We start from the raw sequence: 21,662 nt of genomic DNA on the forward strand, positions 1-21,662 counted from the left end.
AATCAGCCATTACAGCAACAAAACCAGCCCTTAAATGGTGTTGAAAATGGTCCAAATGGACAGTCAGAGATGGCAGGAGATATCCCTGTGGATATCCCACAGTTAGAGGAGATACCGGGCATGATCTTTCAACCTTATGGCTTGGAACAGGAGCCACCAATAGGTGATATGCAGGCTGGACAGCAACCTGCAAATGATAATCATTGGGTACGGAGGTCCACAAGACCCTCCAGACCCCCTGACAGGTTTGTTCCAGGGGTTGACTACTTGATGCTCACTGACTGTGGGGAGCCCTCTTGTTATAAGGAGGCTTTACAGAGGGCAGACAAGGCTCTTTGGGAGCGTGCTATGAAGTCAGAGATGGATTCTCTGCACAAAAATGGAACATGGAAGTTGGTGCATTTGCCTAAAGGCAAGAAGGTTTTGCCATGCAAGTGGGTTTACAGGCTCAAAGTTGCACCTGATGCAAAGCCAAGATACAAAGCCAGGTTAGTGGCTAAGGGCTTCAAGCAAGAATATGGTGTGGACTTTGATGAGATCTTCTCTCCGGTGGTCAAAATGACCACCCTTCGAGCTGTATTAGCTTTGGTTGCTCATGATGATCTGGATTTGATTCAGATGGATGTGAAGACTGCTTTTCTTCACGGTGATCTCCATGAGGAGATATATATGCAACAGCCAGAGGGTTATGCAGTAAATGGAAAGGAGAAGCTTGTATGCAAGCTGAAAAAGAGTCTTTATGGGCTCAAACAAGCACCAAGGGAATGGTATCATAAATTTGATACATTCTTGAAATTCCAAGATTTCAGGAGGAGTGATATAGATCACTGCTTATACACCAAGAAAGCTTTGGATGGCAGTCTATTGATTCTCATCTTGTATGTTGATGATATGTTGATTGCCGGGAAATCTCGTAAAGATATGGATGCCTTGAAGAAGAGGCTGCATCAGACCTTTGATATGAAGGATTTGGGTGATGCAAATCACATTTTGGGTATGCGGATACTTCGGGACAGAAATCAGCATGTGTTGTATTTGTCTCAGAAGGAATACATTGGCAAAGTTTTGCAGAGGTTCAATATGGAGGGGGGGAAGAAGACTAGTACTCCTTTGCCTCCATATGTGAAACTCAGTGCTATGGACAGCCCACAGTCGGATAGTGACAGGGCTGATATGGCCAAGATTCCGTATGCTTCAGCTTGTGGCAGTCTCATGTATGCCATGGTTGCTACCAGGCCGGACATTGCATTTGCAGTGGGAGTGGTTACTAGATACATGGCCAACCCTGGCAAGAAGCATTGGGAAGCAGTGAAAGGTGTCATGAGATACCTGAAGGGCACACAGGATATGTGCATCTGCTTTGGCAAACAGGATGCATTAGTGCATGGTTACACGGATTCGGATTATGCCGGTCATCCAGATAACCGGAAGTCTACTACCGGTTATGTGTTTACATTCACAGGAGGTGCTGTGTCATGGATATCCAGGATGCAGAAGTGCAGTGCCTTATCTACTATAGAGGCCGAGTATATTGCAGCCACCACAGAGGCTTGCAAGGAGGCATTATGGCTATCTCGGTTAGTGGTTGATTTGGGTTATACAGGGGATATTCCATTGTTGCATTGTGACAGTTAGAGTGCCATCCAGTTGGCAAAGAACCCTGTCTTTCATGCAAAGACAGTCAGAGTGCCATCCAGTTGGCAAAGAACCCTGTCTTTCATGCAAAGACGAAGCATGTGGATGTGAAGTATCACTTCATCAGAGAGGTGATAGAGAACAAGCTGATTCAGCTTGTCAAGATTCATACGGATGACAACCCGACTGATCTGTTGACAAAGAGTTTGCCTCCAGAGCGGTTTGCTCATTGCAGACACTTGATGGGCATTGGATGAGGCCAGTTTTAGCCTTGATATGGCCTTGTATATTATTATGTACATGCTGATTTTTTCTTTTCCTTCACTTAAGGGCACACTGCCTTGCATTATGCCCACCCTTGTAGTGTGTACAAGCCCATAAGTTTTATAGTACATAGTACACTTACTACTTTTAATGTACTAAGTGCACTATGTGCACTAGAGCAAATATACATGTGTGATAGGGGAGTCACACACTCATACTTGGTGAGTTGACTTATCCCCACATCTCTCTCTCTCTCTCTCTCTCTCTCTCTCCCCCTTCTTCTCTGTGTGTCTCCCACATGAAACCCTAACTGTTTCAGCTGAGCTTCTTTAGCTCCTTCAGAGGTGGCCAGAGGTGGCCAGAGGTGTTACTACATATAGACAGTCACGCGTCATCTTCCGATCCCTCATTCGGCGGAAGAAGAGAGCATTCTTAGCTCGGCTGGAGAGAGACATCTATTAGTTGTTTTTGAGTCAAGATTCTGGGGAGGCCTGGAGATTGCTTAGAGAGCACCCCCCGCCTCGGGCCATTACCTCTCCAGATACATGGGGCGAGTATGCAGCCTCCCTCTACACACAACAGTACTAGAGCAGCCACCACTACCGAACCCTCCAGAGCCTTGTCCACCCACTTCTACCTTCTTCACAGCAGAGATGGTGAGGAGGGCCATCAACAGATTGCATACAGGGAGGGCACAGGATCATGAGGGCATTGTAGCCGAGCATTTCATACATGCTAGAGGTATGATTGTAGACTTGCTAGCTCTCATGTTTAATAGAGCCATGTGTGAGGGGTTTCCTGGGACTTGGAGTACTTCCACAATTGTGCCGGTACTCAAGTCTGGAGATCGAGCCTGCCGACTAACTACCACACCATTATGATTGGTCACTCGCTGGCCAAGCTATATGCCTCTATTCTTGAGCAGGAGTTGAGCAGATGGGCAGAGAGACAAGGGGTCCGAGCTCAAAGACAGGCCGGTTTCGGGAGGAGATTCTCTACTTTGGATCATATCTTTACCCTCAGGGCTATCATTGAGGAGGGCAGAGCACATGGGAGGAGGATCTACTTTGGCTTTGTGGATTTCCGCAAGGCCTTTGACACAGTGCCCCGAGCTAGACTGATGCGCAGGCTGCAAGACTTGGGGGCTCCATGTGAGCTCATTTGGGGTATTATGACACTTTATGAGAGAGTAGTTGGGCAGGTGCGGACTTCATAGTTCATGGTTCAAAACTCAAAATTCATAGTTCAACGCATAGTTCACAGTTCATAGTATATAGCTCATAGTTCATAGTATATAGCTCATAGTTCATGGTTCATAATTCATAGTCCATAGTTCCTTGCTAAGTTCATTATTCATTATTCATTGCAGTGAACTATGAATTATAACCTCCTCTAGTCTGCCTGGATGTGTCCATAGAGCCCCATTGCAGTTCCAAACTGTTGCATATATCTCCTTGTGCTTCTTGATAATTTCCTGTGTCCCATAGGCCATATGGCGCTATGCCACCATCTTGCCCTCTATGTATACATGGCCGTCTCTGTAATGTGCCTTTTTCTCTTCAGCACGTGCTGCTTTAATTTGTGGCATGCATGATTTCCTATATTTTCTCTGCATCCAAGTTAGGTCATCATCAAAGTAGATGGGGTCCCCTGGTAGGTTTCTCAGAATAACTCTCTCAGAAAGATTTTATTAACGTCTTCCAAAAGACCGAACTGGGCCCATGAGACAAATCAGTGTACTTGTGTGGGGTATCCTCTGTCATCCCAGCAAAATGAAAAAGTACTGAACTAAAAAGCTGAATCTGGGTGTGCAATAAGTACAATGAGTGGGGGAGGGGATGGAGCTCTACTACTAGGAGAATGAAAATGGTATACATCAATGAAGGGGGTTTCCACAACTCCTTGAAGAACATGCCTGGGTCTGCTCCGAAAGCGAGCCAGTCGCTCCGCACCCTCTCTGTGAAACTGAGCTCTGATCTCTGTCATCTCTCTCTAGTATAGGCGTGGTGTCCGAAAGCCAGGTGTCCTCTATCTCCTGCGGGCTCTGAGTGTCTCTGCTCTTTGGAGAGTAATTCCCTGCTGTGTAGGGGCTGGGAGGGGGATGGATCTCTGAAAAAATGTAGTAATCTGTGTCTGTCATCCCCCCTCTGGAGCTGTTTGACCTTGTAATCATGTCTCTCTGTGACGCTGTATGTCTAGAAGGAATCTCCCCAGTATGCGCTGGTCTGCTGCCTCAAAGATCTGGCGTAGGGAATGTGGCTCTCTGAATAAAATGGGATATCTCTCTCTGATGGCGGTATATGCTCTGCATCTGCATACATAATGTTCCTCACTCTCCACCTCCTCTCTACACAATCTGCATACCCTCTCCTCTCGGGGGATCCGTGCTGCTCTGCCAGTCTCGATCTCCAATCGATGTGATGAAACTCTAAGCTGACCAATAGCCACTCGGGAGCCATGTGGTAAAAAGCCCTCCATGTATCTAGGCCTCTCTATAAATCCATCATCAGTGATACTCATGAAGTGATCTCTGTAGTATAGCATCTTCGGTGGAAGAGGCTGTGTAGGCGATATCCATGTCTCTCGTGTATAGAGCTGCCATAGGTCCTGTCTCAATACTCTGTTCCTCTCACTATGAGAGAGACGGATTTGTGGTGCATCCCTGTCATACTGGAATGGTGGTAGATGATCCATGTCTAGGCCATGCTGTGAGAACCAATGTGTGACCTGTGCATACCATGATCCTCTGTCTCTTGCCTCAGCCAGCTGTCTAGATGCCTCAAAAGCTCTGTATGACAATCTGTCTTGTGGCATCTCTCTGAATCTGTCTAGCAGGCATTTAGTCTGGAATATGGCCTCTACCATCATAGGAGGCGCAGCAAACTCTGCTCGGATAATGTCATGAGGTACTGACGGTTTGCTGCGTATCATGCATGCCATCATGAGGGCTTGTGGTCTCTCTATCTGTGTCCACCAATGGGTAGCAAGGCCTGGCGCCCATACCGCTGCTCCATACATCAGTGCCGGTGTGACTAATGTGTCAAATAGCCACCCCTTCGTCCGGGGCTCCTGAAAATGCGCTTGGTGGCACTGTCTCTCTAGCATAGCCAATGCTGCATATCCCCGTGTCAATCTAGCTCTGGCTGCTGAACCCATGGTGAAGCGCGTGGCTGTTGCAAAGAAGGTAACCCCTAGGTACACATGATCTCACCACCTTCACCTGGCGTGCTGCGAGAGTGAATGTCAGCTGACTCCTGCCCTGTCTCGATGTATGAAAGACCATAACCTTGGTTTTCTCAAGGTTCACAGTAAGACCCCTCTGTGTGCAGAAATCATGGAGTGCATGTAGATGCTGCTGTAGACCTCCTGGAGACTCAGACACTAATACAATATCATCAGCATAAAGCATAATATGTACTGAGGTACTTGCTAGGTCAACTCCATCTCCGCCTCCCCGTGTAATGAAGTCAGCCACCTCATCAATGTATAACCCAAATAGCGTGGGGGAAAGTGGGCATCCTTGCTTCACACACCAATGGTGCTAGCAATAGTCTCGGACATACCTCCTGGGCATCTGGCTCGCCCAAAAACCTGCTCATATAATGCATAGATGCCCCATGTCATATCTGCTGGTATGCCAAGAGATTGCAGGCGCGCTGAAAGAGCCTCTCGTGGTACTGTGTCAAATGCCTTGCGGAAATCCACAAAGCAGCAATAGAGCTTTCTCTTCCTCACTCTGGCCTGATCAATCATACATCTCAAAGTGAATACATGGTCAGTGGTAGAGAAAGCTCTCCTGAAGCATGCATGCCCTGATGAGCGTAAACCTTGCTCAGCATATAAGCTAAGCTCTTGCTCCAACACTGCACCATAGAGTTTGGCCAACACGTGGCCAACCATAACCGTCCTGTAGTTGCTCGGATCGAGCATATCCCCTGTTTTGTGGATCGGCACAATGGTGTGCATCGTCCACTCTGCAGGCAAGCCCTCTGCTAGTGCCGTGTTAAACAGGTGTGCAAGAAAAGGAGCCAAAGAATTTACTGCATATATGAGATGCTCACCCTGGAGGCCCATATGGTCGGCGGCCCGTCCATGCGATGGAGGATAGCTTCCTTTACCATCGAGTGGGTAAAGAAGCTAGCTGTGGTAGGTCGAGGCTCCTGTGGCTGAGGTATAGGTGGCTGCTGTGGGGCGTGGTATAGGCCCTTTGCATATGTGTGCCATGTCTGTGGGTCTGCAATGGGTGTCGGTGTCCGGGGCTCTCTGAAGTGCAGCTATGAGATAGGGCTATCTCTACTCATGAAGAAATGGAAGATCTCTAGCTCTTGTATCTCTGCGAAGGCCCGCCTTTTGCGGCGAGTAAGTCTCCTCATCTCTCTCCTCGACTCCTGCTCTGTGATGGCTCCCAAGACTCTCTGTATGCGGAGCTGTGAGTATAGGGCTCTGCACTCATCATCATGCCATCTGTTCTGGGGCATAGTCCCAGATCTCGCAGGCTCTCCGGAGTGGACACGATGTGGGAAGCTCTATAATGCAGCCGTGTGTAGGAGTGATGCCAGCTGGGCTGTAATGGTATCCATAGGTGCCAGGGGATCCATGAGTAGGAGCCCATCCTCTACTCTGCCAGTGTATATGTCTGCCATGTCATGGGTGGAGGATCTCCATGTCATCATAGTCATACACCTCACACTGTCTGCCCTGTGTGTGGGCATTGAAGTCACCCGTAAGAAATACTTCCCCTAGTGTAGAATAATGCATAATCTCCTCTGACAGACAAGTGTATGGCGAGGCTCCTGTCTCCTCCTTCTGTGGCATGTCCTCTGTGTAATGACATAGGAGGATCCTGATGGAGGAAAGTACATAGGGCTATGTATATAACCTTGTCCTGTGAGAGCTGTAAGCTGATCCACATGTATCTGGCCTCTGGATCCTGTGCTACCACTCTCAGTCTCCCCTGTAGCTCCCGTCTGAATAGAACTGCTACTCCCCCCGACCCTCTCGAGGTACCCTGGCGTGTGGTCCTCCTGTATGCTGACTCCCACTGGAATCCCTCTACTCGAGGTAGCCCTCTCTCTGGGCTCTGATGTGTCTCTGTCAGAAGTATGATGTGTCTCTATGAGAGAGAGAGAGAGAGAGAGAGAGAGAGAGAGAGAGACTCTAGGGCTGAAAACAAAAGATGCCACTGCTCCCACTTGGTGGGAAAGGGGTGTGAGGAAAGGCTGTGGTTGTAAGCCCCTCCCAGGCTGCGAGAGGTTCGCGGGTGAGTCTGCGTGACTAGGGGAAAAGTTTGTGGGTTCTGATTGAGTCGCCCTTGGCTCATGAAGCTTTCAGAGTTGGTTTGGAGGGGAGTACTGACATTCTGTACGGACGCAGAGGTGTTCCAGGTGGGAAGCAGATGTGTGTCTCCAGGTAAGACCTCTCAGCACTGGCCCGACTCTGGGCGATTACAGGGTGACCATCCTTGCAATGTAGGCACTGGTAAATCCCCTGCTCTGTTACAAAACTGATATGGACGAGAACAAAGTGGTGAGCCTCCCTCGCCTCCACATTATATGAGTCATCTGGCTGTGTAACTGGAGCAATTGAGCTCCATCCTCGCTGCTGGGGCTAAGCCTAATTGATGGCACCTTTGGTGGAGGTGGCCAATGACCTGAGAAAAACTGACAGACTGTCCCACTTCAGTTTTGGTGCCACACTCAGTGGAAAGGAGAAGTGAGTGGCTTCGACATCCTTGGTGGGGCGGGAGTCATGGGGCCACCACCTTGACCTAGGAGCTCACCTCGACTGGGAGGCATTTGAAGAATTTGTTGTAACTTGTCCATTAGGTGTCCCATGGTCCAAGTGGGGCCATCAAGGATCTCCGGGGAGAGAGTTAAGACCAATGCGGAGGTGATAATCGTCTTCATGGGGTTGAAGAAGTGCTTAATTGAATGATGGGTGGCAGAGTTTTTCCAGAACAGGAGCCGTTGGAGGCCAAGTGGTGTGGAGAGCCGAGGAGGATGGAGAGGGCTCCACAGGAACTTTGGGGGATACGGGGTGAGACCCTGACACCCCCCCCCCCCTCCCCCCCCCCAAAAAAAACCCCACCTCGGGTGGTTTGGAGAGCCAAGGAGGATGGAGAGGGCTCCACAAGAACTTTGGGGGATAGGGGGTGAGACCCTGAAACCCCCCCACCACACCTCCACCATCGCGGGGGCCAGAGAGCCAGGTTGGTGATACTCACCATGTGGGGCAGGGGAGGTGCGGTGGGGTCCGCATGGGACCCCTTTGAGGCAGTGGGTGCAGCCACTAGGCCCACGAAATCATGGGGCAGCTCTGTGGGAATAGCCTGTGATAAATGCAAGTAAAGGTTCACCGTGTGAGCTGCTACCTTGATCACCATGCTAGGTGAGTGGGACCCTCTTTGTCGTGATCGGTGGCTGGGGGTTCGCTAATCCTGCTTTGGGGTAGTTTGTTGCTGCCTCTCCTATGCTTGCTTGGGGCGCCTCTCTCACCCGTGTGGGGGCCACGCAGGCTGAGGGGACGGTGCGTGCTTCGGGGAGGGGAAACATTGGAGGCGGGGTGTGCTGGGTGTCCCAGGCATGAGTGTCAACAAGGGAAAAATCTTGAAATGTGTCCCATTTATCGCCCAATAAAACATCGCCTGGGCAGGCCTGAGAACCTGATCCGCTGCAGGAAGTGAGAGCCATCCAACTGAGGGATCGAGAGATGTTGGGGAAGCAATGAGCAGTCGCAGAGTAGGGAGCCCCACTGCCTGAGCAATCTTAGTCGTCGCTGTCGGGGGCAACTCTAGCTGTTGGAAAGCTGGGTGCCCAATTGCAGGGAGAAGCTCAAGGTTCTCTTTGGGAGGCCCGGAAAGCACACCGTGACCAGAAAGTTGGTCACACCAGCCAATGGGTCGGAGTCTGGTGAGAAGCGGTGCCTCCATTTGGTGAAGTACACGTGGCACCATGTAATGCTATGGGCCTCTGCATCACGGCCTTCTGGGCAAGGTAAGAAGAGTCGAACACAAGCTGGATCCGTTTTTTCTAATCCTGTTTGGGCTTAAAATACCCGTTTTTTAATCTTGTTTGGGCTTAAAATACCTCCACCTTGCAACGTCAGATTGCACAAGGGAAAAAAAAAACATCGTTTCCGTATAGGCTTTCTCAAGCAGCCTTCTTGCCGCCTCTTGTTCTCTATTTTCTTGGCAGCTGAGATCCCTGCGAACCTCTAAAGCTCTTGTGCTCGGGATCGCTCTCGGCTTTCACAAGCTTTTGTTTCTCAACGACTTAGTTGCTCCTCGCCTCTTCTCTTTAGGATGTCGACCCACGAACCAGAGATGGAGCCCGTTCTCGAACACGAAGACTTGCAGGCTCCTGAGGCTGCCGACGGCGATCTTTTCAGCACAGGTAAGACCTCTCAGCACTGGCCCGACTCTGGGCGATTGCAGGGTGACCATCCTTGCAATGTAGGCACTGGTAAATCCCCTGCTCTGTTACAAAACTGATATGGATGAGAACAAAGTGGTGAGCCTCCCTCGCCTCCACATTATATGAGTCATCTGGCTGTGTAACTGGAGCAATTGAACTCCATCCTCGCTGCTGGGGCTAAGCCTAATTGATGGCACCTGTGAGGTGAAGGTGGCCAATGACCTGAGAAAAACTGACAGACTGTCCCAGTTCAATTTTGGAGAAGTGAGTGGCTTCGACATCCTCGCCGGGGCAAGAGTCATTGGGCCACCACCTTGACCTAGGAGCTCACCTCGACTGGGAGGCATTTGAAGAATTTGTTGTAACTTGTCCATTAGGTGTCCCATGGTCCAAGTGGGGCCATCAAGGATCTCCGGGGAGAGAGCTAAGACCAATGAGGAGGTGATAATCGTCTTCATGGGGTTGAAGAAGTGCTTAATTGAATGATGGGTGGCAGAGTTTTTCCAGAACAGGAGCCGTTGGAGGCCAAGTGGTGTGGAGAGCCGAGGAGGATGGAGAGGGCTCCACAGGAACTTTGGGGGATAGGGGGTGAGACCCTGACACCCCCCCCCTCCCCCCCCCAAAAAAAACCCCACCTCGGGTGGTTTGGAGAGCCAAGGAGGATGGAGAGGGCTCCACAAGAACTTTGGGGGATAGGGGGTGAGACCCTGAAACCCCCCCACCACACCTCCACCATCGCGGGGGCCAGAGAGCCAGGTTGGTGATACTCACCATGTGGGGCAGGGGAGGTGCGGTGGGGTCCGCATGGGACCCCTTTGAGGCAGTGGGTGCAGCCACTAGGCCCACGAAATCATGGGGCAGCTCTGTGGGAATAGCCTGTGATAAATGCAAGTAAAGGTTCACCGTGTGAGCTGCTACCTTGATCACCATGCTAGGTGAGTGGGACCCTCTTTGTCGTGATCGGTGGCTGGGGGTTCGCTAATCCTGCTTTGGGGTAGTTTGTTGCTGCCTCTCCTATGCTTGCTTGGGGCGCCTCTCTCACCCGTGTGGGGGCCACGCGGGCTGAGGGGACGGTGCGTGCTTCGGGGAGGGGAAACATTGGAGGCGGGGTGTGCTGGGTGTCCCAGGCATGAGTGTCAACAAGGGAAAAATCTTGAAATGTGTCCCATTTATCGCCCAATAAAACATCGCCTGGGCAGGCCTGAGAACCTGATCCGCTGCAGGAAGTGAGAGCCATCCACCTGAGGGATCGAGAGATGTTGGGGAAGCAATGAGCAGTCGTAGAGTAGGGAGCCCCACTGCCTGAGCAATCTTAGTCGTCGCTGTCGGGGGCAACTCTAGCTGTTGGAAAGGTGGGTGCCCAATTGCAGGGAGAAGCTCAAGGTTCTCTTTGGGAGGCCCGGAAAGCACACCGTGACCAGAAAGTTGGTCACACCAGCCAATGGGTCGGAGTCTGGTGAGAAGCGGTGCCTCCATTTGGTGAAGTACACGTGGCACCATGTAATGCTATGGGCCTCTGCATCACGGCCTTCTGGGCAAGGTAAGAAGAGTCGAACACAAGCTGGATCCGTTTTTTCTAATCCTGTTTGGGCTTAAAATACCCGTTTTTTAATCTTGTTTGGGCTTAAAATACCTCCACCTTGCAACGTCAGATTGCACAAGGGAAAAAAAAAACATCGTTTCCGTATAGGCTTTCTCAAGCAGCCTTCTTGCCGCCTCTTGTTCTCTATTTTCTTGGCAGCTGAGATCCCTGCGAACCTCTAAAGCTCTTGTGCTCGGGATCGCTCTCGGCTTTCACAAGCTTTTGTTTCTCAACGACTTAGTTGCTCCTCGCCTCTTCTCTTCTAGGATGTCGACCCACGAACCAGAGATGGAGCCCGTTCTCGAACACGAAGACTTTCAGGCTCCTGAGGCTGCCGACGGCGATCTTTTCAGCACAGGTAAGACCTCTCAGCACTGGCCCGACTCTGGGCGATTGCAGGGTGACCATCCTTGCAATGTAGGCACTGGTAAATCCCCTGCTCTGTTACAAAACTGATATGGATGAGAACAAAGTGGTGAGCCTCCCTCGCCTCCACATTATATGAGTCATCTGGCTGTGTAACTGGAGCAATTGAACTCCATCCTCGCTGCTGGGGCTAAGCCTAATTGATGGCACCTGTGAGGTGAAGGTGGGCAATGACCTGAGAAAAACTGACAGATTGTCCCACTTCAATTTTGGGGCCACACTCAGTGGAAAGTAGAAGTGAGTGGCTTCGACATCCTCAGTGGGGCAGGAGTCATGGGGCCACCACCTTGACCTAGGAGCTCACCTCGACTGGGAGGCATTTGAAGAATTTGTTGTAACTTGTCCATTAGGTGTCCCATGGTCCAAGTGGGGCCATCAAGGATCTCCGGGGAGAGAGCTAAGACCAATGAGGAGGTGATAATCGTCTTCATGGGGTTGAAGAAGTGCTTAATTGAATGATGGGTGGCAGAGTTTTTCCAGAACAGGAGCCGTTGGAGGCCAAGTGGTGTGGAGAGCCGAGGAGGATGGAGAGGGCTCCACAGGAACTTTGGGGGATAGGGGGTGAGACCCTGACACCCCCCCCTCCCCCCCCCAAAAAAAACCCCACCTCGGGTGGTTTGGAGAGCCAAGGAGGATGGAGAGGGCTCCACAAGAACTTTGGGGGATAGGGGGTGAGACCCTGAAACCCCCCCACCACACCTCCACCATCGCGGGGGCCAGAGAGCCAGGTTGGTGATACTCACCATGTGGGGCAGGGGAGGTGCGGTGGGGTCCGCATGGGACCCCTTTGAGGCAGTGGGTGCAGCCACTAGGCCCACGAAATCATGGGGCAGCTCTGTGGGAATAGCCTGTGATAAATGCAAGTAAAGGTTCACCGTGTGAGCTGCTACCTTGATCACCATGCTAGGTGAGTGGGACCCTCTTTGTCGTGATCGGTGGCTGGGGGTTCGCTAATCCTGCTTTGGGGTAGTTTGTTGCTGCCTCTCCTATGCTTGCTTGGGGCGCCTCTCTCACCCGTGTGGGGGCCACGCGGGCTGAGGGGACGGTGCGTGCTTCGGGGAGGGGAAACATTGGAGGCGGGGTGTGCTGGGTGTCCCAGGCATGAGTGTCAACAAGGGAAAAATCTTGAAATGTGTCCCATTTATCGCCCAATAAAACATCGCCTGGGCAGGCCTGAGAACCTGATCCGCTGCAGGAAGTGAGAGCCATCCACCTGAGGGATCGAGAGATGTTGGGGAAGCAATGAGCAGTCGTAGAGTAGGGAGCCCCACTGCCTGAGCAATCTTAGTCGTCACTGTCGGGGGCAACTCTAGCTGTTGGAAAGGTGGGTGCCCAATTGCAGGGAGAAGCTCTAGGTTCTCTTTGGGAGGCCCGGAAAGCACACCGTGACCAGAAAGTTGGTCACACCAGCCAATGGGTCGGAGTCTGGTGAGAAGCGGTGCCTCCATTTGGTGAAGTACACGTGGCACCATGTAATGCTATGGGCCTCTGCATCACGGCCTTCTGGGCAAGGTAAGAAGAGTCGAACACAAGCTGGATCCGTTTTTTCTAATCCTGTTTGGGCTTAAAATACCCGTTTTTTAATCTTGTTTGGGCTTAAAATACCTCCACCTTGCAACGTCAGATTGCACAAGGGAAAAAAAAAACATCGTTTCCGTATAGGCTTTCTCAAGCAGCCTTCTTGCCGCCTCTTGTTCTCTATTTTCTTGGCAGCTGAGATCCCTGCGAACCTCTAAAGCTCTTGTGCTCGGGATCGCTCTCGGCTTTCACAAGCTTTTGTTTCTCAACGACTTAGTTGCTCCTCGCCTCTTCTCTTCTAGGATGTCGACCCACGAACTAGAGATGGAGCCCGTTCTCGAACACGAAGACTTGCAGGCTCCTGAGGCTGCCGACGGCGATCTTTTCAGCACAGGTAAGACCTCTCAGCACTGGCCCGACTCTGGGCGATTGCAGGGTGACCATCCTTGCAATGTAGGCACTGGTAAATCCCCTGCTCTGTTACAAAACTGATATGGATGAGAACAAAGTGGTGAGCCTCCCTCGCCTCCACATTATATGAGTCATCTGGCTGTGTAACTGGAGCAATTGAACTCCATCCTCGCTGCTGGGGCTAAGCCTAATTGATGGCACCTGTGAGGTGAAGGTGGCCAATGACCTGAGAAAAACTGACAGATTGTCCCACTTCAATTTTGGGGCCACACTCAGTGGAAAGGAGAAGTGAGTGGCTTCGACATCCTTGGTGGGGCAGGAGTCATGGGGCCACCACCTTGACCTAGGAGCTCACCTCGACTGGGAGGCATTTGAAGAATTTGTTGTAACTTGTCCATTAGGTGTCCCATGGTCCAAGTGGGGCCATCAAGGATCTCCGGGGAGAGAGCTAAGACCAATGAGGAGGTGATAATCGTCTTCATGGGGTTGAAGAAGTGCTTAATTGAATGATGGGTGGCAGAGTTTTTCCAGAACAGGAGCCGTTGGAGGCCAAGTGGTGTGGAGAGCCGAGGAGGATGGAGAGGGCTCCACAGGAACTTTGGGGGATAGGGGGTGAGACCCTGACACCCCCCCCCCTCCCCCCCCCCAAAAAAAACCCCACCTCGGGTGGTTTGGAGAGCCAAGGAGGATGGAGAGGGCTCCACAAGAACTTTGGGGGATAGGGGGTGAGACCCTGAAACCCCCCCACCACACCTCCACCATCGCGGGGGCCAGAGAGCCAGGTTGGTGATACTCACCATGTGGGGCAGGGGAGGTGCGGTGGGGTCCGCATGGGACCCCTTTGAGGCAGTGGGTGCAGCCACTAGGCCCACGAAATCATGGGGCAGCTCTGTGGGAATAGCCTGTGATAAATGCAAGTAAAGGTTCACCGTGTGAGCTGCCACCTTGATCACCATGCTAGGTGAGTGGGACCCTCTTTGTCGTGATCGGTGGCTGGGGGTTCGCTAATCCTGCTTTGGGGTAGTTTGTTGCTGCCTCTCCTATGCTTGCTTGGGGCGCCTCTCTCACCCGTGTGGGGGCCACGCGGGCTGAGGGGACAGTGCGTGCTTCGGGGAGGGGAAACATTGGAGGCGGGGTGTGCTGGGTGTCCCGGGCATGAGTGTCAACAAGGGAAAAATCTTGAAATGTGTCCCATTTATCGCCCAATAAAACATCGCCTGGGCAGGCCTGAGAACCTGATCCGCTGCAGGAAGTGAGAGCCATCCACCTGAGGGATCGAGAGATGTTGGGGAAGCAATGAGCAGTCGTAGAGTAGGGAGCCCCACTGCCTGAGCAATCTTAGTCGTCGCTGTCGGGGGCAACTCTAGCTGTTGGAAAGGTGGGTGCCCAATTGCAGGGAGAAGCTCAAGGTTCTCTTTGGGAGGCCCGGAAAGCACACCGTGACCAGAAAGTTGGTCACACCAGCCAATGGGTCGGAGTCTGGTGAGAAGCGGTGCCTCCATTTGGTGAAGTACACGTGGCACCATGTAATGCTATGGGCCTCTGCATCACGGCCTTCTGGGCAAGGTAAGAAGAGTCGAACACAAGCTGGATCCGTTTTTTCTAATCCTGTTTGGGCTTAAAATACCCGTTTTTTAATCTTGTTTGGGCTTAAAATACCTCCACCTTGCAACGTCAGATTGCACAAGGGAAAAAAAAACATCGTTTCCGTATAGGCTTTCTCAAGCAGCCTTCTTGCCGCCTCTTGTTCTCTATTTTCTTGGCAGCTGAGATCCCTGCGAACCTCTAAAGCTCTTGTGCTCGGGATCGCTCTCGGCTTTCACAAGCTTTTGTTTCTCAACGACTTAGTTGCTCCTCGCCTCTTCTCTTCTAGGATGTCGACCCACGAACCAGAGATGGAGCCCGTTCTCGAACACGAAGACTTGCAGGCTCCTGAGGCTGCCGACGGCGATCTTTTCAGCACAGGTAAGACCTCTCAGCACTGGCCCGACTCTGGGCGATTGCAGGGTGACCATCCTTGTAATGTAGGCACTCGTAAATCCCCTGCTCTGTTACAAAACTGATATGGATGAGAACAAAGTGGTGAGCCTCCCTCGCCTCCACATTATATGAGTCATCTGGCTGTGTAACTGGAGCAATTGAACTCCATCCTCGCTGCTGGGGCTAAGCCTAATTGATGGCACCTGTGAGGTGAAGGTGGCCAATGACCTGAGAAAAACTGACAGACTGTCCCACTTCAATTTTGGGGCCACACTCAGTGGAAAGGAGAAGTGAGTGGCTTCGACATCCTCGGTGGGGCATGAGTCATGGCGCCACCACCTTGACCTAGGAGCTCACCTCGACTGGGAGGCATTTGAAGAATTTGTTGTAACTTGTCCATTAGGTGTCGCATGGTCCAAGTGGGGCCATCAAGGATCTCCGGGGAGAGAGCTAAGACCAATGAGGAGGTGATAATCGTCTTCATGGGGTTGAAGAAGTGCTTAATTGAATGATGGGTGGCAGAGTTTTTCCAGAACAGGAGCCGTTGGAGGCCAAGTGGTGTGGAGAGCCGAGGAGGATGGAGAGGGCTCCACAGGAACTTTGGGGGATAGGGGGTGAGACCCTAACACCCCCCCCCCCAAAAAAAACCCCACCTCGGGTGGTTTGGAGAGCCAAGGAGGATGGAGAGGGCTCCACAAGAACTTTTGGGGATAGGGGGTGAGACCCTGAAACCCCCCCACCACACCTCCACCATCGCGGGGGCCAGAGAGCCAGGTTGGTGATACTCACCATGTGGGGCAGGGGAGGTGCGGTGGGGTCCGCATGGGACCCCTTTGAGGCAGTGGGTGCAGCCACTAGGCCCACGAAATCATGGGGCAGCTCTGTGGGAATAGCCTGTGATAAATGCAAGTAAAGGTTCACCGTGTGAGCTGCTACCTTGATCACCATGCTAGGTGAGTGGGACCCTCTTTGTCGTGATCGGTGGCTGGGGGTTCGCTAATCCTGCTTTGGGGTAGTTTGTTGCTGCTTCTCCTATGCTTGCTTGGGGCGCCTCTCTCACCCGTGTGGGGGCCACGCGGGCTGAGGGGACGGTGCGTGCTTCGGGGAGGGGAAACATTGGAGGCGGGGTGTGCTGGGTGTCCCGGGCATGAGTGTCAACAAGGGAAAAATCTTGAAATGTGTCCCATTTATCGCCCAATAAAACATCGCCTGGGCAGGCCTGAGAACCTGATCCGCTGCAGGAAGTGAGAGCCATCCAACTGAGGGATCGAGAGATGTTGGGGAAGCAATGAGCAGTCGTAGAGTAGGGAGCCCCACTGCCTGAGCAATCTTAGTCGTCGCTGTCGGGGGCAACTCTAGCTGTTGGAAAGGTGGGTGCCCAATTGCAGGGAGAAGCTCAAGGTTCTCTTTGGGAGGCCCGGAAAGCACACCGTGACCAGAAAGTTGGTCACACCAGCCAATGGGTCGGAGTCTGGTGAGAAGCGGTGCCTCCATTTGGTGGAGTACACGTGGCACCATGTAATGCTATGGGCCTCTGCATCACGGCCTTCTGGGCAAGGTAAGAAGAGTCGAACACAAGCTGGATCTGTTTTTTCTAATCCTGTTTGGGCTTAAAATACCCGTTTTTTAATCTTGTTTGGGCTTAAAATACCTCCACCTTGCAATGTCAGATTGCACAAGGGAAAAAAAAAAGCATCGTTTCCGTATAGGCTTTCTCAAGCAGCCTTCTTGCCGCCTCTTGTTCTCTATTTTCTTGGCAGCTGAGATCCCTGCGAACCTCTAAAGCTCTTGTGCTCGGGATCGCTCTCGGCTTTCGCAAGCTTTTGTTTCTCAATGACTTAGTTGCTCCTCGCCTCTTCTCTTCTAGGATGTCGACCCACGAACCAGAGATGGAGCCCGTTCTCGAACACGAAGACTTGGAGGCTCCTGAGGCTGCCGACGGCGATCTTTTCGAAGATTTCGTGACTAAATCTGATTTCGGGAGTTTAAAGTTACTTTAGAGGCTTCTTTCACGAAGCATCAGGCACAGGTCGCCGTGTAGATGCAGACTTTGCAGAATTCCATCTCTCTTTTAACCCACTACTCTGTCTACTGTCTACCGTCTCAGGCATGGATACCTTGGCGTCTGCATTAGGCCCCAACAGCACCCCAGAGCAGTTCGAGGGTGAGCAAAAGCAGCATACCAAGGAGATCGTGTACACGTGAGTTTTTTATGACAGAAATCATTTACTTACCACAAGATCACACGAGACGGGTTGAGCATCGACTATGACCGAGTGCAAAAGGCTTTGGCTTGGTCGATACCGCAGACAGTGAGACAACTTCGTTCTTTTCTCGATTTTGTTGTTTTTCTTCGGAAATCTGTGCGAGAGTACTCTTAGCTCACACTACCGATGATCGACTTGTTGAAAGGTTGTGGACGTAAGTTGAATTAGCCTATGCCTTGGAATAATGATTTGGATTCGGCCTTTAGACTTTTGAAAGCACCTACCTTAGCACTGTCTAGTCAGCCTTATGTTCTTGAGACCGAACGAGTGACAATGCGATTGGAGCTGCTCTATTCCAAGATGGTAGACCTGTTGCTTTCGAGAGTCGAAAGCTGGACAACACTCAATGTCGTTGGTCCACCCTTGAGAAGGAGCTTTACGCTGTTATTTACGCTCTCAAGGTTTGGAGGCATTATTTATATGGCTCCAAGTTTGTGGTATTGACTGATCATCAGTCAATCAAGTATGTGTGTGATGCAGATGATTTGAGAGGACGAAAAGCCAGATGAGCAGAGTTAATGCAAGATTTTGATTTTGAAATACGCTATCGCAAGGGGTCCATGAATAGTGTAGCAGATGCGCTTAGTCGAATCAGAGAGGTGAATATTTTGTCGTTTACCGAGATTTGCACTGACTTATTTTCGTCATTGAGAGAGCTTTGCAAGATTGATAGTTATTTTGGTCCATATTGGTAGAGGATCTAGTACGGGAGCTCATTGATTGACGAAGACTCGGTGATGGAGTAGCCTACGATTCAAGCGGGGGGAGGCCAGTCGATGATTCAGAATGGTTTACTGTTCCATAATGACAAAATTTGTGTACCACAGGTCCCGGACGTCTAAGATTCTTAATAAGGAGTGTCACGATGCTCCTTTTGCTGGACACCCTGGGGTACATAGGACATTAGCTTTTGTGAGTCACGCTTTCTATTGGCCAAAGATGAAAGGGAATGTAGAAGATTATGTCCTCAAGTGTCAGATTTACCAAGCTAATAAAGTTGAACGCTTTAGATAGGTTGCGATGTTGCATCCTTTGCAAATCCCAAGTAATAAGTAGGAAAGTATTTCCATGGATTTTATTACCGGATTGCCAAGAACACATCAAGGCCACGATTCTATTTGCGTTGTGGTAGACCGCTTGACAAAGCTAGCTAGATTTTTACTTACACGGAAGATTGTTAGAGTTACGCAATTAGCAAGGCAATTTATTGAGCAATTGTTTAGACTGTATGGTTTACCGCAAGACATAGTTAGTGTTAGGGACTCTAAGTTTACAAGTGACTTTTGGAGACTTGTTTTTGAGAAGTTGGAAACAACTTTGAATATGAGTTCCTTAGATCATCCTCAATCTGATGGCCAGACTGAAGGGTGAATTAGACTTTGGAGGACATGCTTCGTGCATATGTCTCCAAAAGACAGGGTTCATGGGAGGGGATTATCTTCCTATGTTAGAATTTGCATACAACAGTACTAAGCATACGAGTACCGATTTTAGTCCTTTTATGCTTATGTACGGATTTCAACCTAGATCACCTGTTACCGTGGGATTTTCAAGACTTTAGCATGATGTAGCACGTACTTTTTTGCAAGACATGCAAGAAATGTTACAAGTTGTGAAAGAATCTATTAGAAGCGCTCAAGACAGAGATAGATTTTATTCTAATAGACATCGTTCACCGAGAGAGTTCTTTGAAGGAATGATGGTGTATTTGTGAGTTCCGAAACATTCCGAGACTTTACGGATGGGTTGATCTCCGAAATTATCCCCTAGATACTGTGGACCATTTCGGGTTAATCGTTGGAATGGTTTAGTTGCATATGAATTGGACTTGCCTTCTCATGTGAAAGTTCATCCTGTATTTCATGTCAGTAGACTTAAGGATGTACTGGGTGGAGTAGATCTGTTAGTTACTCAAGAAATCATAGATGTTGAGGATATGACATGTGTGCCACACACGAACCGGAAAATATTCTTGGATTTCATGAAAGACAATTGCGGCATACGCTACTCACAGAATACAAGATCAAGTGGAAGGATCGTGTTGAGGAGGATGCTACATGGGAGACATTGACTACCCTTTAGAGGGATTACCTCGAGTTTTTACTGAGCTCAGGAGTGAGCTTTTAGAGGAAGGGGAGTATGTCATGTGCATAGAGTGTATCTATTGTGTGCAGCATGCACACAAGACTAGCTTTGAGGCTTGAGGTAGCTTGGAGCTAGGCATGCTTGAGGTAGCTTGGAGCTAGGCAGGCTGATTGGCGAGCTGGGCTAGGGATGGACTGACAGGTGGGCGCTTGTGTGTGGACGCTCGGTGACCGGCCAAGAGCCTATAAAAGGGTGGCCCGGGTCAGTCAGTTAGTCACAAGGCTATGCGAGAGCGCTGTGGTCAAGAGCCTGGATCTAGTGCAGGCGTGCACCTGCTTTATGCAGCCGAGGCCGGTAGTAGTCTCGAGGCCCGCAAGGGTAGCTCCGTGGCGGTATGGGACTTCATGGGGTAGAGATTGGTCGGTGCGTCTAGCTAGTTAGCTCAGCTTGTGGCTCGGTGGGGACAGCCAGTTCATGTGGGCTTTTCCCATGGTTGTCATGGTTGGGTGGTGAGTCAGGCCTACACCCCCTTCACGGTTATGGCTTTGTTTTGCAGGGCTCGGGTCTTGTTGCAGGTTTGCTCTTCAGGGAGACCCTTGGGGACTTTGACACCTACTATGTTTACATGAGTCGTAATTTTTCTATTGACAAAGGCAAGCTTCTTGCCAAGCTGCTCAATATCGAGTCCCGACATTTCACAAAATTCAGGTGTGATCCAAGGGAATAAGAAGAACGCAGTCATGTTACCACATATTTCTTCTAGATAGAGTGATTCACATTAAGGTGTGAGACGTATAGTTGTAGCGGCTGGCCATCTTCTCGCCATCATCTAGCTGCTATAGCATTATAGATAATAGCACCACACAATGCGCATTGCACAACATAGTCTTCAAAAGTTCAAAGTTCAGTTGTATTAAACATTAAGAGTACCTGTAGGCTGTGGAGTTTGGATGTAGCCATCAACCTTTGCTTGGTCGAAGTCGACTGTAGAAGCTTAAAGCACTCACGTAACAAGTTCTCATCTCAACAAGGACTCGCGAGGCTCTAGCCTCTTACCTTCTCCCTACCTTCAAATGATAAGGTAGGGGTACCATGGCTTTCAAAGATTTGTCAAAAAATCCAAAAGTATATATTATATAATAATAATAATCTTATCTATGTAGAGTCAAGATTTTAATGTTTATATATAGACACACACACACACACACACACACACACACACACACACACACGTGTGTGTGTGTGTGTGTGTGTGTGTGTAAACCTAATACCTACAAGCAAGCTTGTGGATGTGCAAAAATTTGGGGAAATATGGAGAAAATCATCAAATTGAAGCTCAACATCCGTAGAAATTTGGGGTTGTTTTCAAAATCAAGCCTCCTACATCAAATTGGAGCTTCTGTAGTGCTATGGAAGGTCCAAGCATCTACATTAGGGCATCATTGCTTTCCACTAAACAAAACCTGTATCTGCACTAGCATGGAAACGTGTCCGAAAGGGACTACTCTTCACCTACATACGTCGGAGGGAAAGTTTTTAAACTTCCAAAAAATTTTCCCCCTATTATGTTTGCGTCAAGGGTTCTCTGCCTGGGAAGTCCACGAATGTTTGAATTAACTATTTTGTGTGTTTTGTTTTTGTAACGCTCCATCATTCCCTCTTTACCCTTGCTTAAAGCAGGGAGGGGTTGTCTTGATAGATTGATGTAGGCTATCATCTAGTGGTCAAGCTCTTATATCAGGCTTGACATGGGAGTTCAGGTGTTGGCATCACTGTGTTCTTTTGTATCACATGATTGCAGTTTAAAGTCCATATCACTATGACTAATGAAGGTTTGTCAGGACTCATGCATCACCTCCACCACTCTGAAGGGGGGTTTGTTGGGTATTCCAGAGTTAGTTGGTGTGAACACCCTTTTTAAGTGTCATTTGGTTTTGGTCAAAAGATAAGGCTTGATACCTATAAAAGAATGTACTTGGGTGGTTCTATATCATAGAGCATCATTTGAGTTGTGCAATCTTTCTCTCTTGCGCTTGTCACATCTCTCTCTCTCTCTCTCTCTCTCTCCATACACTCACCACA

General features: G+C 50.1%; 1 protein-coding gene across 2 annotated transcripts in view; it reads left to right on the top strand.

Moving 5' to 3' along the window:
* LOC147621890 (RGS1-HXK1-interacting protein 1-like) overlaps positions 1-21,662 on the top strand; it is a 67,424-nt gene that overhangs the window by 32,984 nt on the left and 12,778 nt on the right. The window lies entirely within an intron of this gene.

The sequence above is a fragment of the Cibotium barometz genome, chromosome 29 (genome assembly GCF_041138505.1).
Source record: "Cibotium barometz isolate CiBa-2024 chromosome 29, ASM4113850v1, whole genome shotgun sequence".
Lineage (NCBI taxonomy): Eukaryota > Viridiplantae > Streptophyta > Polypodiopsida > Cyatheales > Cibotiaceae > Cibotium > Cibotium barometz.